This window comes from Panthera leo, chromosome C2 (assembly GCF_018350215.1).
Source record: "Panthera leo isolate Ple1 chromosome C2, P.leo_Ple1_pat1.1, whole genome shotgun sequence".
NCBI classification, from domain to species: domain Eukaryota; kingdom Metazoa; phylum Chordata; class Mammalia; order Carnivora; family Felidae; genus Panthera; species Panthera leo.
In genome coordinates, this window is record NC_056687.1 from 112,825,026 (window position 1) to 112,847,399 (window position 22,374).

The 22,374-nt window shown below is 39.5% G+C and overlaps 2 protein-coding genes across 27 annotated transcripts in view; one reads left to right on the plus strand and one right to left on the minus strand.

Moving 5' to 3' along the window:
• Window positions 1–22,374, minus strand: part of MED12L (mediator complex subunit 12L) — a 333,748-nt gene that overhangs the window by 175,531 nt on the left and 135,843 nt on the right. The gene's annotated exons all lie outside the window — the stretch shown is intronic.
• P2RY14 (purinergic receptor P2Y14) overlaps window positions 1–22,374 on the plus strand; it is a 56,355-nt gene that overhangs the window by 25,067 nt on the left and 8,914 nt on the right. The window contains exon 3 of one of the 6 annotated variants that reach the window (XM_042903249.1): window positions 4,737–4,798. The exons of 4 other annotated variants lie outside the window; for them this stretch is intronic. The gene's annotated coding sequence lies outside the window, so the exon portion shown is untranslated. Of the gene's footprint in view, window positions 1–4,736; window positions 4,799–21,896; window positions 22,124–22,374 lie in introns of those variants that run through there. One more of the 6 variants, XM_042903252.1, reaches the window with a different exon arrangement.

Here is a 22,374-nt window from a genome sequence, read left to right on the forward strand (position 1 = left end):
CACCAGAAGAGGCTAGGGAACTGTAATCCCTTTCAAAGCACATGATGGGCTTCAGGAATAAATAATATTTACATAGCTTTCATTATAGGAATAAGTGATGCTGATTTGTCCAGAGATTGGAGACATAATTACCGGGTGAGGAAAAGTGCTGGAGGGCAAGGGAGCTGAAACTTCATCTTCTACACAAAGAAGTCAACAGATGCTACTGAAAGCCAAATACTGTCATTTATGTAGAAATATAAGGGTTAATGCCTAAAAATAATAGCTAGAAGGGAAAGACGTGGTCATGAGGACATAGAAAAAGGGCAAGGACTGCTATTTTCCATTACAAATTTCATAAAATTATTTGATTTATTAAAGTACCTAAATGCAGGATTTTAATAAAAATTTTAAATTAGTTTAGTTTGAATTAAAGAAACACACACATACATACATGAAGTGATCTAAATTGCTTGGGCTAGGAAAAGAAGAAGGAAAAATAGTGGAGGTCCTCATTTATTAAATACAACAAATAAATCACCTTTTTGTACCTAAAAGGCCTTCCCTTTTCAGTGAGCTGGAGTGTCAGAAGTCAAGGTGCCTATGGATTGCTAAGCAAAAGGGTCATGTGCCAAGCACAGGAAGCCAGACTGGAGACCCCTGGCAAAATGGGGTGACAGAAACTGCAGGAAAATCACCTGCCCTCCTGGCAGACAGGTCAAGTTACTCCATGAATAACAGACTCAGGGAACATCAGCACAAGACTCACCTTTCCCCAAACCAGGCGAGATAAGGACTACCATCTGTGACACAATACAAGGTCTAAGAAGCGGCGAAGTCAGAATTCAAATTAAGCCCTATAGGAATTCAGAGGGGTAACCCTTCATTCTCAGGGGTAAGATAAGGAGAAGCTCCATAAACAGTAGACTCTGAACCGGATTCCTGGGGATACACAAGGGCTCAACAGGTAGAAATGGAAGACAGGCCCTTTTCCAGGCTGAGGAAACATGATGAGAAAGAAAGGCCAGAGGTGAAAAAATAAGATAGATGGTGCGTTTGGAAATGGGACATGATCTAAGACACATCAAACTGCACATTACATGTTGTCATCACCCCAAGAGGAGAGTGTGGGGCAGGGGTGGGAGACTCCCATGACAGTTAGTTCACCGGTTTCTGGCAGAGTGTAAAACTACAGACATGATAGGGGTGCCTGGGTGGCTCAGTCGGTTAAGCATCTGCCTTTGGCTCAGGTCATGATCTCATGGTTCATGGGTTCCAGCACCGTGTAGGCTCTGTGCTGACAGCTCAGAGCCTGGAGCCTGCTTCTGATTCTGTGTCTCCTTCTCTCTCTGCCCCTCCCCCATTCACTCACTGTCTCTCTCTCTCTCTCTCTCACTTTCAAATATAAAAAAAATAATTAAAAAATATTTTATCAACTTAAATATAATTTTTAAAAAGGGGTATGTTAAAAAAAATAAATAAATAAATAAATAAATAAAAATAAAAAGGGGTATGTTTCTAAAATTAACTCGTTTATGGGAATATACCCTCCATGTTTAACTGATTTTGCTTATGACAGACTTAAATGCCAGACACTGGTATTTAGCTCATTAGTCATGTCATGCCTATCATGCCCCTGAGTTTTCCCAAGTCCTTAGCTTTGTGCTAGTGAATTCCATCAATACTTTTTCCTTATAATTCCCCAAGAGTGTTGAACTCCTAACACCTAAAGATTCATGTTTCAGGCACCTTCAGGTCTCCCTTCAATTTACAAAAGGAATACCATCATAAATGGACAAATTCCTCTAAAAAATAATTTTTCCTCACTGGGATCCACATGTAGTAAATGTTCCTTTCAAAACTGCAATCATAGGGGCGCCTGGGTGGCTCAGTTGGTTAAGCGTCCAACTTCAGCTCAGGTCATGATCTCGCCGTTTATTGAGTTTGAGCCCCACATCGGGCTCTGTGCTGATAGCTCAGAGCCTGGAGCCTGCTTCGGATTCTATGTCTCCCTCTCTCTCTGCCCCTCTCTCACTCACACTCTGTCTCTATCACAAAAAATAAACATTAAAAAAACTTGCAATCATAAATTGAACCAACTTTGACCCATATAATCCCAAGTACTGGTTTGGGTTAAAATATATACATCTGACTCAGGTTTCTGTGTATCTAAGCAAGTGGTAGCAGTTACTAGACCACAGACGAAATGATTCCTGCAGATACGAATGAATATTCATAAAATCCATTCATTTTTAATATAAATCATAAGCTGTCAGAAACAAAAGTGAGCCCATTAACTTTAACTGTCCTTTATCAATATTTAAAAGTCTCATTTAGGAAACACACAAGTACTACAAATAAATCTTGGATGAAATTAAGAGGTCAACACATCTTCACTTTTAATTCTGTGAGTAAAAATGGTAGGTGCTGAAGATACAAAATTGACACAATATTGGCCCTGCCTTCCTCAGCTAAGGATCTAGCTGGGAGGAATAAAAGGAGAACAATTAAAAAACACAGGTTAAGTATTCAGGGTCCTTACACCACCAGGCCTCCAGAAGAGGCTGATGACTGATAAGTATTAGTTGACTGATTAGATGAACAAATGGATGTAACAATTGTTGATGGAAGGACCAATAGTCTTTTTGGCTAACAGAGAGGAGGGTAACTTTACCAAGTGTGTGGGATCAGGAACAGCTTCCCAAAGTTAGAGTATGGGCCAAACGGCATCTGAAAGGAGTGTTTCCACACATCAGAAATTGTCCAGAATACACTGAACCCAGACAAATTTACTAAATTTGTTACGTTATGTAATTGTTTTAGCATGATATAAAAAACAAACACATGAAATCTAGGACTTCAAAAATATTTTTCGATAAAGCTAAACATTTAATTTTTTAAGATGACTCCATGTAAAAATCAGATATAAACAGAACGGAGGATGTAAGGATAAAGCAAAAACTGAGTAGCATGTGAAGAACTGAAACTTCTATAATTATTTTTAATGTTTATTTATTTTTGAGAGACAGAGAGCAAGCGAGAGCAAACGTGAGCAGGGGAGGGGCAGAGCGAGAGGGAGACACAGAACCCAAAGCAGGCTCCAGGCTCTGAGCTGTCAGCACAGAGCCTTACACGGTGCTTGAACCCATGAACCATGAGATCATGACCTGAGCAAAAGTCGGACACTTATCCGACTGAGCCACCCAGGTGCCCTGAGCTGAAATTTTTAAAACATGGTTTAAACTTAGGATGCCCCAGGAAAAAAGAGAAGAGAGGTATTCCAGGGAGAGGGCAAAGCATAAGCCCAAGCAAGAAGACAAAGACCATAGGTATTGTAGGGAGTTGGAACAAGCAGACAGTAATATAAAGCTCAAGGTAAGTAGTGGAAGAAGATGCAAAATGTCCAATCAAAGAGCACTAAATCTGCCAGATTCAAAAGGATGAACTTACCTTGTAAGTGACAAGGAGCCAAGGGACGTGGCTATACTTGTATTTTAGAGAGATCCCTCTCATGGGTGACTAGAGGGCAGGCACTGGGGAGTAAGTAGACTGGGGTAGGGAATACAAGCTTAATAGGAATCATAAACAAGAAATATTTAGGTGTTAAGAAAATCATCAGGCTTTGGTGATTGGGTATGAGCAGATGAGATCAAGCTATAATTTAATGGTTTATAGCTTCATTGACTAATAGACAGTAGTACCTAAAAAAAGGGCTTAAATCAGAGAGAACTTTGAGGGAGGTTGTTTTATTTTTGTGTGATAATTAAAATAAGCATGATTGATAATGAACCTGCTGCCCTAAGAAAAAGAGAAAGAAATCGGTAAAATGAGTAAATGTTCAAAGTGGATAGAATAGAGGAGACTCTGGCCCCCTTCCTCCTGAGATGACTGCATTAATAGAGAGTGCTATGTAAGAATAACAAATCCCAGCAACAATTTGTTAAATGACGAAGGAATCCAGAAATTGGGGTCAAACAGGGTGCTTGGAAACCAGATTTAAGAGGAAGGGGTAACGTAAAGAAAGATTAAAGTCACAACAGCCTCAATTCAAGGTTGGGAATGTGTGAGGATAACAGAGTAGACCAGGCCCCGCCAATCGACCCCCTAGAACTGGGTCCAGGTAGAATGGTCAATCACACAGATCCAAAGGAGACGGCATCACCTTTCAATCTCTCTCCTCACTTGACAGCTATCTTGGCCTTGGCTGATCAAGACTCCTAGGTGATCTGCCTACTTGCAAAGCCCTCCCCCTCTCCCCTCTGCTAACTGAAAGTGGCAAGTGTTCTGGTCTATTTTACTCTCAAATATTTTTTGATTTTCCAACACGTTTCATGGAGTTTAGTTGAAGCCACGTGAAGTACAATTTGAAAATCCTTCCCAATAAACACAGAAGCTATTCTTACAACAGCTTCCCAGGAAGAGGTCACAGCTAGGCATGGGAAAGATCTAGCCTCCTGCTGACTGGAGCTCTCGCTTGCTCTGTTGCTCTCCCCTTTCTCTCTGTACCCAGTTTCATACCACGCCTTGCTAATTTGCAACCCTAAGCATAAAGTGCTTACACTTACACAAGCACATAGTAGAGCTGGGTTCCAAAGAGGACTGGGCATCTGTAGTACTTGACATTCAGGCCTTTGGCAAGATGTCAGCATTTCATAGAGTACTTTAAATGTTTTGGTCTGAGAGCTAATATAGCATTTCCTCACTGGTCAACACGAGCAGCCCAAGCAGAAAGCTAAATCTATTTCCCTCAACATCAGATGTTACACTCCATTGTTGATCCAGCCTTGCCTACGGAGACGACAGGAGGCTGGAAAAATTGGTAAGTAAAAACAGTCCATTCAGTGCAGAGTATATTTAAAGAATATTTGTGATTCCAATGTGAAATGGCTGTTTGTGCTCATGATGTCCTAAATTGTTTTTTTCTCATGGATTAAATGATAAGTAACAGATTTATCAGTGAGATCTGACTTTTCCAGGTTCAAAAACTAAACTAAGTCCAATTAACTTTTCCCTGTAAATGTGCCTTTTAATTGCATGGAGCAGGATTTTCTTCCATGGGCTCACGCATTAGACTTTAAGAAATCCCTGTTTTGTTTTGTTTTTTAATTTGTAAACTTATGGCTTGTAAAACATAAGACAGTGTGTGTGTGTGTGTGTGTGTGTGTGTGTGTGTGTGTGTGTGTGGACAGTGGGTTAAAATCCGTTCGGGATATGTTAAGGAGCAAGGATATAGCTCGGCTATGATGTAATCTTCCAAGCTAAGGGAGTCCGATAAAGAAATGAAATGCTGAAGAGAAAAAAAGGCAAAGCAGCTTTGGTTTAAGAGAGCAAACTGCCACAAACTCACAAAAAATGAAACCAAAGGTAAAATACTTCATGCAAGTAAGGATGTGAAGTCTTCTCTGAAACCTAAACACCTGAGCTGCTCGTGTGGATTTAATGGTGACTCACAACTAATTTTCACAGGGAAGACACAGGAATAAATAAGCCTCATAGTTGCTATTTTAGTTTTTTTTAATATTTTAGGTTTTGCTTTTCATATCTTGACTCTTAACGTCTGGTTTCGTCTGAGATTTCCCTAACATTTAAATATCAAGTATTCAGAAGTTTTTTGGTTTTAATTTGTGGACGGCAAGGACAAAGAACGTAATTTGTGCAGCTTATTTTTGCTTGTTTTTTCTAGAAACTGTGTAATAAATTTCATAAAATCTAGACTGACAGATAATTTTAAAACTAATGCTTAGAATAAGTTAAAACTTGTGCTGAGAACCCACTCCTTATACTTCCCAGCCAAAAAAGCTTTATAAGAGCTCCATTTATTGGAGAAATTCTAAGCATACTATAACTGAAAGAAGGCAGTGATAGGATAATTTACAAACCACAAGTGTCTCCCTACTCTGCCATCAAAAATATTTTAAAAGTCACAAAATTTAGTGATTTTAAAAAGCTCTAACTCTTCTTAATAAATGACTCTCTAAATGAATAAAACGCAACCTCTTAAGTCTTCTTCTAATTCATTTTTTACACCTACCAACTTTCTTGCCAGTTTTCCCTCTTAAAGATAGCATCCATGGTGGGGGGAGGGGGGGGCGGAATCTCTCTCTATCTCTAGTTCTCCTTCTGTTCTAGACAGCTTTCCACATCAGCCCCACCCATTATAGGGGAAAACATTTCTTCACCTTTGGTGCTTCAACACAAAACAGTTCACTACTGATAGGGATTACCACGTGTAATCAAGATCATCTGAGAAAGAAAATCCAGAGTAAAAGTTGGTTTTAAAAACATAACCAAGATCTAGACTTATTTACATTTGGCCATATGCCCTATAAATTACATAGATTTTTTTTTGTTAGCCATTCATATGCAATCTTACTAATACCTATTAAATGTATTACACTAACCATATGAAACTTCCATTTTTGTAGGCAAAAAAAAAAAGCCAATTATTAACAATTTTATATGACTCAATCTAATAAAAAAAGGAAGAGAGACATAGTCTCAAAAGGCAGTCCCAGAAGTCAAGGGTGATGCAAAAAAACCTTTAATGGTATTTTACATAACTTTTATATGACAGTGAAATCCAAGACTTGTAAATAACAATTCCAATGAACCCCCATAGATACAGCCCTCTGCTTTTAAAGCTTTGTATAGATATTATCAAGACTGGATGAAATTTAAAAAACACTGGATGTCTCCAGCAGCCAAATTACACTGGGAAATACCTTAAATTGCTGGCTCTATTCAGTTAAGAAGCTAGGGTCCAGGGAGGTTCATTGACTCAAACAACACAACACAGCTAATGAAGGCCTACGATGGGTCTTAAAGGAAAAGGCCATCTGGCTTCAAATCCAGTACCCTCTCACCTATCCCATATCTTACCTCTGATCTAACAAGATGAATGTGCCCAATAAAAATTATAATTTACACATAAACATAAGTTGGAGATGTGAAAGAGCACAGGACTGCTGAGGCTCTTTACTAGCTGTTTACACAACAGTGGCAACAATCACACTGCATAAAATATAGTCAATATTATGGGGACTCAGATTTTTATAGATGCAATCTTATATGGTAGAAAAAGCAGGGCCTCTGAATGCAGCAGGCCAGCTGAATTTGAATCTACCGTGACCTTGAGCTATGCCTGCTTCTCAGCTCTTTTGCCTCTATGATCCTCCTCTGTTCCATAACCAATATAACATCACAATAAAGCCATCGCCCCACAGAGCTGCTAAGACAGTAATTGAGACATGTTCATATCTGGCACAGAGCAGCTATTCAAAAAAAAAAAAAAGAATCTCTCCCCCATCCTTGCTAATAACCTATTATGTTAGAGATAGTACTGGGAAGATTAAATAAAACCTCACAGGAAATTTCTTCAGTTAGTATCTGATACTCACAGGGCCAAATAAGAAATCGCAAATAAGGGAACATGAATACTTCTCCCAATTCACCTCCTATCACTTCAACAGAAAACCGGGTAATGTACCAACACACAAGTAGCAAGTATCTATTAACGTATGTCCACTGAACGAGCAAACCTGTCCTTCCCGGCCAGACCTGTGGGCCTGATAGCTAGAGACCTGGAGATCAAGGGACTCAGAGCCCTGAGCCACACAGTGGTAGTCCTAGACAGACAGAGGTGAGAAAATGACACGAAGGTTATTATTTGCTTAATTCACATACTTCATGGATGCATGAATAACCAAATAAATAGACAACCTTATCAAAAACTCAAGAAAAAAAGTAAAATTAAAGATATTCAATCTGTAGGAGTTACAATGATAGACTGTGAAGTTTTACCTATTTTTAAAATTTAATTATCTTTATAAAAGTGTGGTATCCTTTTTTTTTGGTATTTACAGACCATCCAGTACATGATAAATTAAGGCCTAACATCAAAATAAGCAAACTAACCCCCAAAAATTCTTATTAGAAAATACAGTAAAATATATCTTAGCCAGGAATTCTCAACTTCTGGTCTCAAGATCCTCTTTACAATATTCAGAAGCCCAAAGAGCTTTCATCTGTATAAGTTCTAGCTAACTTATATTTACTATAAGTTTATTATATTTACTATAATAGATATTAAAATTGTTGAATTTTTATTTGTAATTCATTTTAAAAGGTGTCAACTGTTAACAGGAATAACACATTTTTTTATAAAACAATAATTTATTTAAAAAAGCTTTAATTGGAAAGGTGGTATTATTCTACCTTTTTGCTTGCCTCTTTAATATCTGAACTAGGACAGATTCTCATATCCACTGCTTCATTTGATCAGTTTCAAAATGTAGTTTTAATTAAAGTATATTAAAGAAAATCTCATCTCACACAGATATGTAATAGGAAAAGAAAGAAGTATTTTAATAGCCTTCTGGATTTTTTTTCTTTGGTACCACAACAAATCTCAAAAAGTGGTTGTTTCTTAAAGGTTGTCTGCAATGTAGAACCTAAATCCTTATCAATGAATATTCTTTTTGCATTAAAATCCTTTAGTCTAACTTAGTCTTTGAATTTCTTTTTATCTTTATTTATTATAGAGAAAGACAGAGTGTAAGCGGGGGAGGGGCAGAGAGAGAGAGAGGGAGACACAGAATCCGAAGCAGGCTCCAGGCTCTGAGCTGTCAGCACAGAGCCCAAGGCGGGGCTCGAACTCACGAACTGGGAGATCATGATGTGAGTCTAAGTCTCAACTGACTGAGCCACCCACGCACCCCTCTTAGTCTTTAAATGAATCTTTGACCTGTGCTAGATTTTATAACATCACATAATCAAGTCATTTGGAGATGTACTGTCATTCAGATGTATACTCTTTATTATATAAAAATCAAAAAAATGGTCTTAATATTGACACTGATCCGTAAGTACTGGGCAGTGCTATTTTCTTCCGTTGATGAAGGTTCAACTCATCCATTTTTGAGAAAATGTCGCCAAATACCCAAGTCAGTCTGAATTACTATAGTCTGTGTGTCATTCTTTCAAGTAAAAAATGGTGTTCCAGCAAAAAGCATCTAATTCAGTTCATGGCTCACATGGCTTAATCACTCAAGTGTTGTTCCTCTAGACAACCAACAAATAAGGCAGAAGCTTCATGAACAACTCCTATTCTGTCATGTACAATGTTTAAAAGACACATATTTAAAGGGTAAGATATAACCAAATTAACAATATATATTCCTTCATCAAGAACGCTGTAAAGTGCACTTGGCCTTTTCTTCTCCTGGTTACTAAGAATTCATAGCAGTAAGGTATGCAGTGACTACAGAACAGATATGTGCATGGCCCTGATTGGTACTCAAGTATTTTACATACCCTGGCTTTTGCACCATTCATACAAATGTCAGCACAATGAGTAAAAAAGGCAAGTAACACGTTAGTATTCTTTTCAAGATGGGTTGACTTCATGGCCCCCGTGAAAGGGTGTCAAGGAACCCCACAGTCTAACAGGCCATACTGTGAGAACTATTATTTTAGACTTTGAGATAGAAAAATTTTCTTTGGATACTAAAAACACTAACTCAAAACAAAAATAATTTGACTATATTAAAATCTGTAACTTTTGTTTATCAAAATACACCTTCAAAGTGAAAAGACAAGTTATAATCTAGGAAATGTATTTCACCATATATACACCTAACAAAGCAGATTATCAACACTATTTGAAGAATTTCTACAAATCAATAATAGCATAAACAACCCAACATAAAAATGAGAAGATAATGACTAGACATTTCATGGAAATAATCATTATATGAAGAGATGCCCATATCATCAGTTATCATGGAAATGCAAATCAAGGCCACAATATAGTATCACATCATAAACAAAACTTTAAAAGACTGAGAATATGAAATGTTGAAGAGGATATGTATCGACAGGATCATTACACATTCTAAATAGGGGTATAAACTGGTGCAACCACTTTGGACCATAGTTGGCACAGTTTCCATTATTTTGACATTCCTATACCATATGAATTTGCAATTTCACTTCTAGATTTATACCTACAAGAAAATCTTTCCTATGTTCATCAAGATAAACTATGGATATACGTCTCAGCCAACTTTACAAGAGCAAAAGCCTAGAAACATCCTAAACACAGGAAATTAGTCATAGTCACCAAGACAAATAATTTACAGCAATACTCAATACCATGGATGATATGTGATATGATAAGGTTAAATTGCTAAAAGATAATATAAGGCTTTTAAAAAAAACAAAATCACAATTTCATACACATACATACCACAGATTCACACTTATTTTTAGGAACACAGACATTGCAGAACACTATAAAACAAGAAAGCAGGAGAATGACAAAAATAGGATTCAGGGTACATAATGGCCAGAGGTGGCATATGGGAAAGAGGACAGAGCATTCAGGTACACATAGCTTTTTACCCTCTCACCTTTTGTTTAACTTATGGAGTTTAAGGAAAATTATTAATATGATTAAAAGTAACAAAATTAAAATTTATCAAGTCAAACTTGCATCAACTTTGCATAAGAATATTTCATAAATTAAAGATTATGTAGATCCAATTTTATTCCCCAAAGATTTAAAAAGCTATCTGTACATTTTAACCTCTTGCAGATAGAAACTTTAAAATTCTAGAGGTTCTAAACAGACTCATAATTTGACAGTTAAGTAAATCAACTCAATTTAACCAAAATTCACAAATTCACTAAATATCTATTGAACTTTTAATGTCTGCCAGGTAAATAATTTAGCAGTGAATAAGAAAATTAAGTTCTGTTCTCATGAAGGTTACCTTTAAGGGGGTGATGGAGACAGTAAGTTGAAAATTAAATATTATTTTTTTTTTATCTTTATTTTTGAGAGAGAGAGAGAGAGAGAGAGAGCGCACGAGAGAGAGAGAGCGCGCAGGGGAGGAGCAGAGAGAGAAGGAGACACAGAATCCGAAGCAGGTTCCAGGCCCTGAGCTGTCAGCACAGAGCCCGACACGGGGCTTGAGCTCACGAACCGTGAGACCATAACCTGAGCTGAAGTCGGATGCTCAACCGACTGAGCCACCCAGGCGCTGCAAATATTATTTTAAACAATAAAGACACGTATGAAGAAAATAAAACATGGTGGGAGGCTGGCAGGTGCTAGGTAGGAGCTTGGCTGTGTCAGATGTCATTAACAGAGAAGGGCCCCCCTAGAAGGTGATGTTTTAACGCGGACCGACAGGGGGCAGCCACACTAAGATGCTAGAGAAGGACAGCCACAGACAGGGCTACAAGTACTTCTGCCTCAGTGAGTTTTGTATCTTTACAAAACTGGGCTTCAACATCACTGTGGGGACAGCAGGAAAGCAAATTCACCCTGGTATTCCTGCTGGTCCTACGTAGTGCTTGACAAAACTCAGTCAGTGATGTTTGCAGACCCTTGCCAGTAGCCCCCACCAGTTTAAAAGGACCAGAAGCCATTTGGGATTTACTGGGACAGAGAGAAAACACGTATGTACCTAGCTCAGAGCTTTTTCCGGCACTGAAAAGGAAAGGCACGGGCAAGGAAAAGCTCAAGAGGATAGCTAAGTAGTAAAGCTTCTACTTTTATCTTTTTTGTTCGACTGGGCCAAAATATCTAAGTAGCACAATAATCTACGTTTATAATAAACATTGATTTGCCTAAGGCACCAAATATCTACTGTTTTGCCTTCCCCACGTCCCCCGCCCCATACACACAAATACACCTGCACTTTTTCCACAAGCTACTCATGTCAGTGACATCCAAAAACCAGAAGAAAGCTTGCTGGCACTTTTGCTACTGTAGGCTGGACTTATGTTCTAGGTAAGAGTCACACAACTGAGGAGAGGCCTCTGCTCTCCACCAGGAGAGTAACAGCGGAACCTGGCTGAGAAAAGTGGGAGCAGGATCAGCTGTATTAGTTATCCTGAGGTAGTATCTATCTGCCAGGCCTCTCCCAGCCACGTCCTAGAAGGGAGGCCTGAAACCAAGGTAAGACCAGAAGGTTAAATGCTGCAGGCAGTGACGGCTCGGAGGAGCTGAGCTGCCCGTGTGAGTGCTCTGGTTTCTACCTCAGGAATTTGCTCAAGCCACTAAGCTCCCTTCACCTGCTTTCTTCCTGTGCAGTGTAAGAACGTTTTAGGTCATTCATCAGAAATTTATACAATTCGCACTATGAAACATTTGCCAAGTCAGGTCAAAAAACAAAGCTCTCTCTCCATGCAGAACAGACAAACCAACAAAAACAAGTCTTTTCGACAGGAAACAATACAACCCTAGCAGATAAGGCCTTGGAAGGACACTGACCTGGATTCAAATCTCAGTTCTGCAACATGCTAATTGTAACATCCCGGACAATTTATTCAGATTCTCTAGACATCCGTTTCTTCAACTATAAAGTGGGATTACTTTTATCAGAACAACACGAGGATTTACTCAAAAGTATATAGCTGTAGTTCGTTCGTTCAGCGCTGCATAAAATTACACCATGTTTTTCTTTTACCCATTCTCCTACCAATAATCATTTGAGCCAATGCCCACATTTTTGCTCTATCACTTTCTATGTTTCAAGAAACACTTGTACATGTTTCTCAATATGCTTCTATAAAAGGTTTTTAGGGCATATACCTAGGAATTAAGATGCTTGGCTAGAGGGTAAGTGAATGCTCATCTTTTCAAGTACTTCCAATTCCTTTTCTAAAGTGATAAACTTGAGACACATAATGCTGAGCTGGGGATTTTTAAAAAGTCCTAGAAGACGGTATATAGCATGAACAATTTTAGAATGCAATATATATGCTTGTATGGATTACAGTCATCTGTTTAAAGGGCAGAAATGAAAAACACAGAACTCAAGACAGGGTTCCCTCTGGGCAGAGGGAGGCAGACAGCCAGGGAGGAGCACAAAGGTAGACGCAGGTGGCTCTGGCTGTCCAGTCAGCACTGTGTTCTTTTTACTGTACTTTACCTTAGGTTACATAAATTCTTCTCAAAGTAGGAAACATTCCCTGAAAAAGAGAAAATACTTCAAAAAGCAATTAGCATCGCCTGTGTCCGGTACAAGGTAAAGTTCCCAATGAATGGCAGTTGTCGCTACAAAACGCGAGGAGAGGGAAAGGGATGACGAGGCACAGTGGCAGCTAACACAAGGCACAACGGACTCGGTTGAGGGAAAAGCTCTTCCCGATGGAGGTGAAGCAACCTGCCTCCTCAACACCCAGGGCCGTGAGTGAGCCAGAAGTGCAGAAAGTGGGGGTCCACTGTGCAGAGGGGAAGTAGATGAGGCTGCTCGGGGTCCAGGAGCAGACACTGAGCTCCAAGGGGGGCAGGATGCACCCACAATACCAACAACACTGCATGATAATAAGCGCCCAAGGAATATTTTATAGGCAGTTCGCTTTACTGATGATGGTTTTCAACAGTGTTCTAAACAAAGATTATTTTGGCTTAGAAAACTAGGTAGAAAGAGGAAAGAAGATGGCAAAGAATAGAATAAGAAAACCCAATTTAAGGATAGGTAGAGAAGCTTCCAAAGGTTAACAGAGGAAAACAGGCAGCAGGGTAACAGATGTGTCTAAGAGACTGTTGAGTACCTGCTGTGTGTCAGGCACTGAGCTCAGGATTCTTCCCTCAAAACTAATACACACACATATATCAGATGCACATGTGCATATGCATACACGTGTGTATGCACATATACTGTAATATATATCATCCTAAAAGTATAATACACAAGCGTATATACACGCACACATATACTTTCTTTTCCTTCTACTGAACCTCTTCCAAAATGTGCTGCAGGCATTATGATCCTCCCATCCTAAATACTTCGATATGCAACTCAGAAGAGTAAGAATATTCTCCTGCTTAACCATACCATCATCACACCTAGAAAGATTAACTCAAAAATACTAACGCAGGGCCTATATTCAGATTTACACAACTGTCCCAAAACAATTACTATAGCTCTATCCTCTACTCCCTCAATCTCCAATCACAACCACACATTACACATTACACATTACACATTATCTCTTTGGCCTCCTTTGATCTAGAACTGCTCCCTCCCACCCAATCATGTTTGTTCACCTTTCATGACATTCATTTTTTTAGAATCTAGGCAAGTTGTTTTACAGAATGATCCACATTCCGATTGTTCATCCATGATCAGCTTTTTGACAGGGCACGTTGTATACATCTAAATAAATCATAATGTCAACTTATCCCACTTGGGATAAGTCTGATCATTCAGTGACAGCTAGATATCCCTGCTGAAAAGGATCAATTTTTTCCTTTAGTATTCTAAATGATCTGAGAGTGATACTTTTAGACTAGAATATCCTGTTCTCCCACAGCCTTTTATCGACTGGCTTTTTGTAACTACTGAAGACTGCGTCCTCATCAGTTATTACACTGAGGCTGAAAAATGGTGACTTTCTATCATTCATTCTACATTTTCTAGCTAAAATTATGTAAAGAAGAGCCTCCCCCTGTCTTCATCCTCCATTTGTCATCCTTATTCTTTTTTTTTTTTTAATTTTTTTTTCAACATTTTTTATTTATTTTTGGGACAGAGAGAGACAGAGCATGAACGGGGGAGGGGCAGAGAGAGAGGGAGACACAGAATAGGAAACAGGCTCCAGGCTCTGAGCCATCAGCCCAGAGCCTGACGCGGGGCTCGAACTCACGGACCGCGAGATCGTGACCTGGCTGAAGTCGGACGCTTAACCGACTGCGCCTCCCAGGCGCCCCTGTCATCCTTATTCTTAATATCACTCCTTTTTTTTTTTTTTTAAAGTTATTTTGAGAGAGAGTGTGTGTGAGCAGGGGAAGAATCCCAAGCAGGCTCTGCAGAGGCTCAATCCCACGAACCATGAGATCATGACCTGAGCCAAAATCAGGAATCAGTTGCTCTCCTGACTGAGTCACAGAGGCACATCAAACACACACACTTTTTTTTTTTTTTTTTTTTTTTTTTTAAGTAGGCTGCACGCCCAGCACAGAGCCCAACTCAGGGTTTGAACTCACAGCCATGAGTTCAAGAGTCAGATGCTTAACCTATTGAGCCAGCCAGGCGCCCCTTGCTTTGCTTTTCTTAATATCACTGTCAACTGAATTTGGTTTGTTTTTCCAAGCACTTTGATCTCTTGTCATTCCTGTTGATATCCAAATTGTCAAATTTAGAAGTATCTCCAATAGCAGTTTCCGTGTCCTGTTTTGACATGTCCCTATCGGGCTGAGTGCTTCCTTGCTTTTTGCCCAACTGGTTCATCTCAACTCACTTGTACTTTCCCTGTGCCTTATTAAAGTCAACCATTTCTCCAAGAAGCCCGGGGTCCTTTCAGTGGGCAGTGATACTTAGGAACAAGATGAGCTCACTAATACTGAGAATCAGTATTTCTTTGCCTATAGAGGGTTTTTACCTTTGTTATTGAAGGATGGAAAAGGCTTGAGCAAGTTTATAGCTATGGGGCTATCATGACTTCTAGACCTACCAATTTTTAGTCTGTTTTATTAAGGACTTATGCAGGTTTATACCTCACAAGAAAATCACCACTAAACAGAGAGAGATACTAACAATATAAGAGAAAAACAATAATGTATGAAGATTAAAAAGAAGTCTAGAGTAGGCTGCATTTAAAAAAAAAAAAAAAAAAAAGCATAGAGTAAAACCAAACCAGTCCTGGTCCAAGCAAGTCATTAACATAAAACTGCAATGGAACACTTGTGAGCTGGTTATGATTAGACTTCTCACATATGGACATTACAGCTAAGGCAATAATGAAATGCCATCTAAGAGCTCCCATGCAGCATGGCAAGACATGACATGACTTTCTTATAATGTACTTGATGGACTCATATTGAATTCTATTAGAAAAGTGAAATAATCACAAATGTAATGGTCTAAAACGAAATATACATTCAACAATGGATCCCAACCTATGGACCTAGGGTTCACAAAAGGAAAGGTCTTTTACTTCACCTGTACTCTGAGCACCATCTTTAAGTTGCATAAAACTCCATCTTTCACATTTAAGTTCTACCCATTTTGAGATGAATATAGTTACTTCATTATCATATGTTGTATTATAAAAATACGAATTCATTTACAGAATTGCCTAATTCAAGGAATTGTCATGATGCCTTTTATTGAAAGCAAAGGTCATTGATTCCTCCAAAATGGAGGAAGTAGATCAAATGTTAGGTTTTCAAATGCATGTATCACTCTTCTGCAGTATTCGCACTCCCACCCAAAGTCCTGGATATCCTTCTTCTTGGGCTATGTGAGGCTGATTCTTGAACAAACATACAGGTGGTTGATATTTAACTAAGTAGTTACAAGTGTGGGTTTCCCAGAAATGAAAACCTGCTCCCCATTCCCATAGCAAAGGGATATGCATTAATGCCCTGAGCCCCAAGATCTGAACATCTGAGTACTGCATGCCTAACTGAGAAATGCAAACATCATCTCAGTGAGGCAAAAGGAGGTCAAAGATTCATTTCCTTGCCTGGCCCTGGGGAATAGAGCCTCATAGTTAAAAAAACAAAACAAAAACAAAAACAATGCGGCAGAACAGGCTGGAAAAAAGTCAGGAATCCAAGTAGCTCAACCTAATTCCAGACCTAGAAAGGAATCATTTCCCAAAATTAGCAAGACCAAAATTTCATAGCTTTATGCCACTTTCATCAAAGATTCAGGCTTCTGGGGATTGATTGCTGAGTAAGACCGTGAAATATTTGGGCTTCCCTCATTCCCTATTGCCAAATGCCACTTCCTGTGAGGACAATAGGGGGACCATTGGAAGCATAGCCTTCCCCCCATCCTCCCAACACAAGCACTTTTGAGCCAGATACCCGAGGAGGTTCAGGGCACTTAGCAAACAATCTATGGTGCCTCCTATAGCTCTCATTCAGGTGCAGAGCATCAGCTGAAAGTGAACATGAGAAAGCAGGGGGAACCGTGTAGATGCCTGACCCAGGGGAAGTCCTGGGCAGACTGAAAGTCCCAAGGACATGGGATTATTCCATTGTCAGCTGAGTCACTCCCTGAACCCCCACTGTTCCCTCTGAGTCACACACTACCAAGCACCAGGTTATTTGATTCTTAGAGGAACAGGAACCCTATGAGGCAGCAACCACTACCCCCCCATTTTAAGAGAAGTAAAGACAGAAACACGGAGGTACTTAGTAACCCACGGCTATTAAATAATCAAGCCGCATTTCTAACCAAGGTCCACTACATCCAACAGGCATGCTTTTAATCATTATACTGCACTGTCTGCCTGTTGCCCCACCAGTGCAGACAAGACAGTCCACTTCACATTCTGAGACCTAAGGATTTGAATTACCTACCATTGATGAGCTACTCAACATAGAGTTAAGACTGTTAGTGTTAAGACAGCACCAAAGAGAGAGTGACTAAATTCTCTCTGTATATCAAAATGATATCAAATATACCTACCACTTAGAGGCTATTCCAGTGATTTTCAACTTAGGAATATTTAGAAATGTCTGCACACTTTTTGTTGTTGTTGTCATAAATCATGGGGTGCTACTGGCACCTAGTGGATAGAGGCCAGAGATGCAGCTAAAAACCTTGTAAGGCAAAAGACAGCCTACCTACAAAGGGCTGGAATTCAAAAAAAAAGAAAAAAAAGTCCATAGTGCCAAGGTTGAAAATCCTTAGGCTATGCCAAAAAGTGTAGGTGAAAACTCCTCACTAATCCATCCTGACAATCCGGACACTGTCCCATCACAGAGGCTAGTGACAGTTGGCCATTTTCATGGCCCCAGACCTTTGGCACCTGTGCTACACCTCACTGTCTACCGCCTCCCGTAATCAGCTAAGATATGCAGACACACCTCTGAGCTCTTAGGTGTGCCAGGCATACACTTTGCTACTAGCTCTGCTAAAAGTATTTTAAGAGAAGTGGTTAGAATTAACAGTAAAAACTAGGTTTGAACATTATCAGTTTACTGTCCATACTAACCCACTGTCAAATTATCATACATAATTGAAGACTGGGTCTCTTTGCAGCAGAAACACAGATCTTTGATTCTCATGAGTGTGAGTCTGTGAATAGGGAGGCCCAGGAAGAAAGCCTAGCAGTTAAAACTGAGCTCAAGTACTGGAAGTTCTCAGGTGTCTGCAATTCAGCCCAAGAAGCGCATACAGCCTCTTCTAATGTGAAAACTAATTAGCACTGTTCCTCATTTGAGGTATGTAACCTCAGCATTCACCCAATTAGAAGTTAAACTAAACCATGTTTCTCATTCACCAAGCCTCTAACTGAAGGTGAAGTCAATGGGCCATAGTGTCAGGAGTTAGGAGGATCAAGTCAGATCTAATCAAGACTTCATATCTACTACAAGAGAAAACTAGCTGAAGGTGACAAACAGGAACAAGCAAAGCCAGAGACCCAGGGAGTCCTTTTGTGGCATCCAAACCATACACAGCAGCCCTGGGTCTCCCCCAGCAGCACAGTCCTTAGCACTTACTGGTTAGTGTCCTTGTTTTAATCACTGTAATGAATGCTCCAATTCTATACCTCCCCTGGCACATCAATGCAGAAGATAGAAAACTGAGTCAAAAGTCACCAACCCATTCATTTGTCAACACTTTCAAAAACTGGCCAAGAAAATGGAGGTTTCTGGATGCTGTGGTACCTGGAGTCTAACTGGAAAAACTGAAGATATGCACACCTTGCAGACCTTCAAAATCTAGATAAAACACAGGACATGCATACTTGCAGACTCACACACTAGAGAACCGGCCCTCAAAAAAATGCTGGCTGAGTGATTCCTAAAGACAAGACTCCCGGAGTATCTGGGTGGCTCAGTCAGTTGACTCTCACTTCAGCTCAAGTCATGATCTCACGGTTTGTGAGTTCAAACTCCACGTCAGGCTCTGTGCTAACAGCTCAGAGCCTGGAGCCTGCTTCAGATTCTGTCTCTGTCTCTCTCTGTCCCTCTCCCCTCTCATTCTCCCTCTCTCTCTCTCTCTCTCTCTCTCTCTCTCTATCTCAATAAATAAATAAACTTAAAAAAAAAAAAAAAGACAAGACTCCAGAAACCCACAACTAACATCATAATCAATGAGAAAAAAATTAAAGTTCTTCCCCTAAGGTCAGGAACAAGACAAGGATGTCTCTCTCACCACTTTTATTCAATATAGTACTGGACGTGTTAGCCAGAGCAACTGGACAAGAAAAAGAATTACAAGACATTCAATTTGGTAAAGAAGTAGCAAAACTGTCACTATTGGCAGATGACATGATGCTATACATAGAAAACCCTAAAGATTCCACCAAAATACACACACACACACACACACACACACACACACACACACAAATATATATGAGAATAAATGAATTCGGTAAAGTTGCAGAGTAAAAAATTAACATGTAGGTATCTATTGTATTCCTATACACGAATAATGAAGTAGAAGAAGGAGAAATTAAGAAGACAGTTCTATTTACAATTGCATCAAAAAGAAAAAATACCCAGGAATAAATTCCACCAAGGAAGTCAGAGACTTGTACACTGAAAACTGTAAAACACTGATGGAAGAAATCAAAGATAACACAAATGGAAAGGTATACCATGCTCAAGGAATGGAACAATATTGTTAAATGTCCACATTACACAAAGCAAACTACACATTCAATATAATCCCTAGCAAAATGCAAATAGCATTTTTCACAAAAGTAGAATAATGCTAAAATTTGTATGGAATCTCAAAAGACCCTGAATAGCCAAAGCAATCTTGAGAAAGAAAAACATAGTTGGAGGTAACACAATCCCAAATTTCAAGATAGCTACAAAGCTATAATAATCAAAACATTATTGTCCTGACACACACAAAAAAGAGACATTATAGATCAATGGAACAGAATAGAGAGCCCAGAAATAAACCCACACTTTTGTGGTCAATTAATCTATGTATGATAAAGGAGGCAAGAATATAGCAGGGGGGGGGAGGGGGGGGTCTCATCAATAGATGGTGCTGGGAACACTGGACAGCTACATGCAGAAAAATGAAACTGGACCACTTTCTTATACCACACATAAAATTAAAGTTAAAATGACACCTAAACATGAAACCTGAAACCATTAAAGTCCTAAAAGAAAACATAGGCAATAATCTCTTGGATATCAGCCTTGGCAAAATGTTTCTAGATAAGTCTCCTCAGTCAAGGGAAGCAAAACCAACAGTCAATTACCAGGACTACACCAAAACAAAAAGCTTTCACACAGGAAATTAAACTATCAGAAAAATGAAAAGCCAACCTACTGAACAGGAGGAGATATTTGCAAATGATATATCCAAAAGGGGTTAATATCCAGTATGATATAAGATGTATACAATTCAAAACCAAAACAAAATAAAAAATGGGCAGAGGATTTTTCCAAAGAAGACATACAGATGGCCAACAGATACATGAAAAGATGCTCAACATCACTCATCATCAGGGAAATGCAAATCAAAAGCACAATGAGTTATCACCTTACACCTGTCAGAATGGGTAGTGTCGAACAGAAATAACAAGTGTTAGAGAGGACGTGGGAAAAAAGAAACCCTCGTGCACTACAGGTAGGAATGTGAATTTGTACTGTGAAATGTAAGCTGCCACTGGGGAAAATTTTTTGGAGGCTGCTCAAAATTTAAAAATAGAAATACCGTATGATCCAGTAATTCCACTACTGGGTATTTAACCAAAGAAAATGAAAACACTTATCTGGAAAGATACATACCCCCCCCCCATGTTTACTGCAGCATTATTACAATAGCCAAGATATGGAAGCAACACAAGTGTCTACTGAACAATGAATGGGTAAAGATGTGGCGTTTGTGTGTACTCAGCCATAAAAAAAAAAAATGAGATCTTGCCATTTGTGACAACACGTATGAACCTAGTGGCTACTATGCTAAGTGAAGTAAGTTAGAGAAAGATAAATACCATAGCATTTCACTTGTACGTGGACTGGTAAAAGTATTAATAATAAAAACATACCAAAAAAGGAGACAGATCCATAAATACAAAGAGGTATGACTACCAAAGGAGAGGACCATGAGGGGATGAGCAAAATAGGTGAAGGGGAGTGGGAGGTACCGAATTCCAGGTACGGAATGCAGAATTCATGAGGAGGAAAGGTACAGCATAGGGAATACAGTTAATAATATTGTAATAGTATTCTATGGTGACAGATGGTAGCTACACTTTGAGCCAGCACAGCATAACATAGATGCTGAATCATCATGTTGTATACCTGAAACTAATGCAACATTGTGTATCAACTATACTTCAATTAAGAAAAAGAAGACAAGACTTCAGAGAAATGCTGAAGGGCTGTACACATGCTCATGCTCAAATACCGCAAAACATGGAGCCCCCACGTTCACTCAAGTATAGCAGAGAACAGACACACGTTACAATACTGTCTGGCCCCATGTTAGCTACCCAAATCACCTTTGATGAATTAATGAACCATTTTAAGCATCATTTTCCTCATTTGCAAAATGGCAATAATAGTAACTCACTGACAAGGCTCTATTACGTTAACCAATTTGGGCAAGCCATATCTCCTAGCCACCCCCTCCCCCATCTATGCTATTGTCTCATGTACCTCGGTGCATATATCTAGTAGTTCTCTCTGCCTAAAACTCTCCCCCTCTCCTTCTGTGTCTGGCTAAAGTCAAGTGATTTATCAACCTTCATTATCACTTGATCCAAGAAGGTTGCCTTGATACCACCATTCCTGAAGGTGATAGTTGCTCACTGCTCACTCTGTTCTTGTGCCTCCTCCTTCAGGAATAACCCCTTGTTGTATCCTGAAGCACCACTCTGCTCAGGCCCCCACACCCTAGGCTGGGACATTCCTGAGAGTTCCCTGTGGCTGATATATCTCCACAGTGCCTGGCAAATACGGTCTGATGGATTTAGTGAGCACATAAATAAAAGGTCTTGGCAAAGGAAGAACTATTGCAAACGAAGGACCAATGGGAATACACAGGAGCCCAAGGCTACAATGTACCATAAGAAGAAAAGATTTTAACAAGGAGAAAATCAATACCATTAACTACTGCAGAGAGGTCAGGATATAAGACAACTGACAAAAGAACAATAAACTTAGAAATGAGATCTCTGGCAGCCTATGAGAAGGTTGGTAAGTGTCGAACATTAAATCTTTAGTGACATAAAAAAACCGCAAGGGAGGTTCATACTTTCGGGTGAAGAATAAAGTGAGATTCCCACTGGCTGAGCCTAGAGAGAGCACAGGCCAGAAAGAGGCATGGGGAGAGCAAAAGGGTGGGACAACTACTGTTAGAGTCTGACAGAGAGCCCAATAGAAAATGGGTTTCTGGGTTGCCTGGGTAGCTCAGTCAGTTAAGCATCCAACTTCAGCTCAGCTCATGA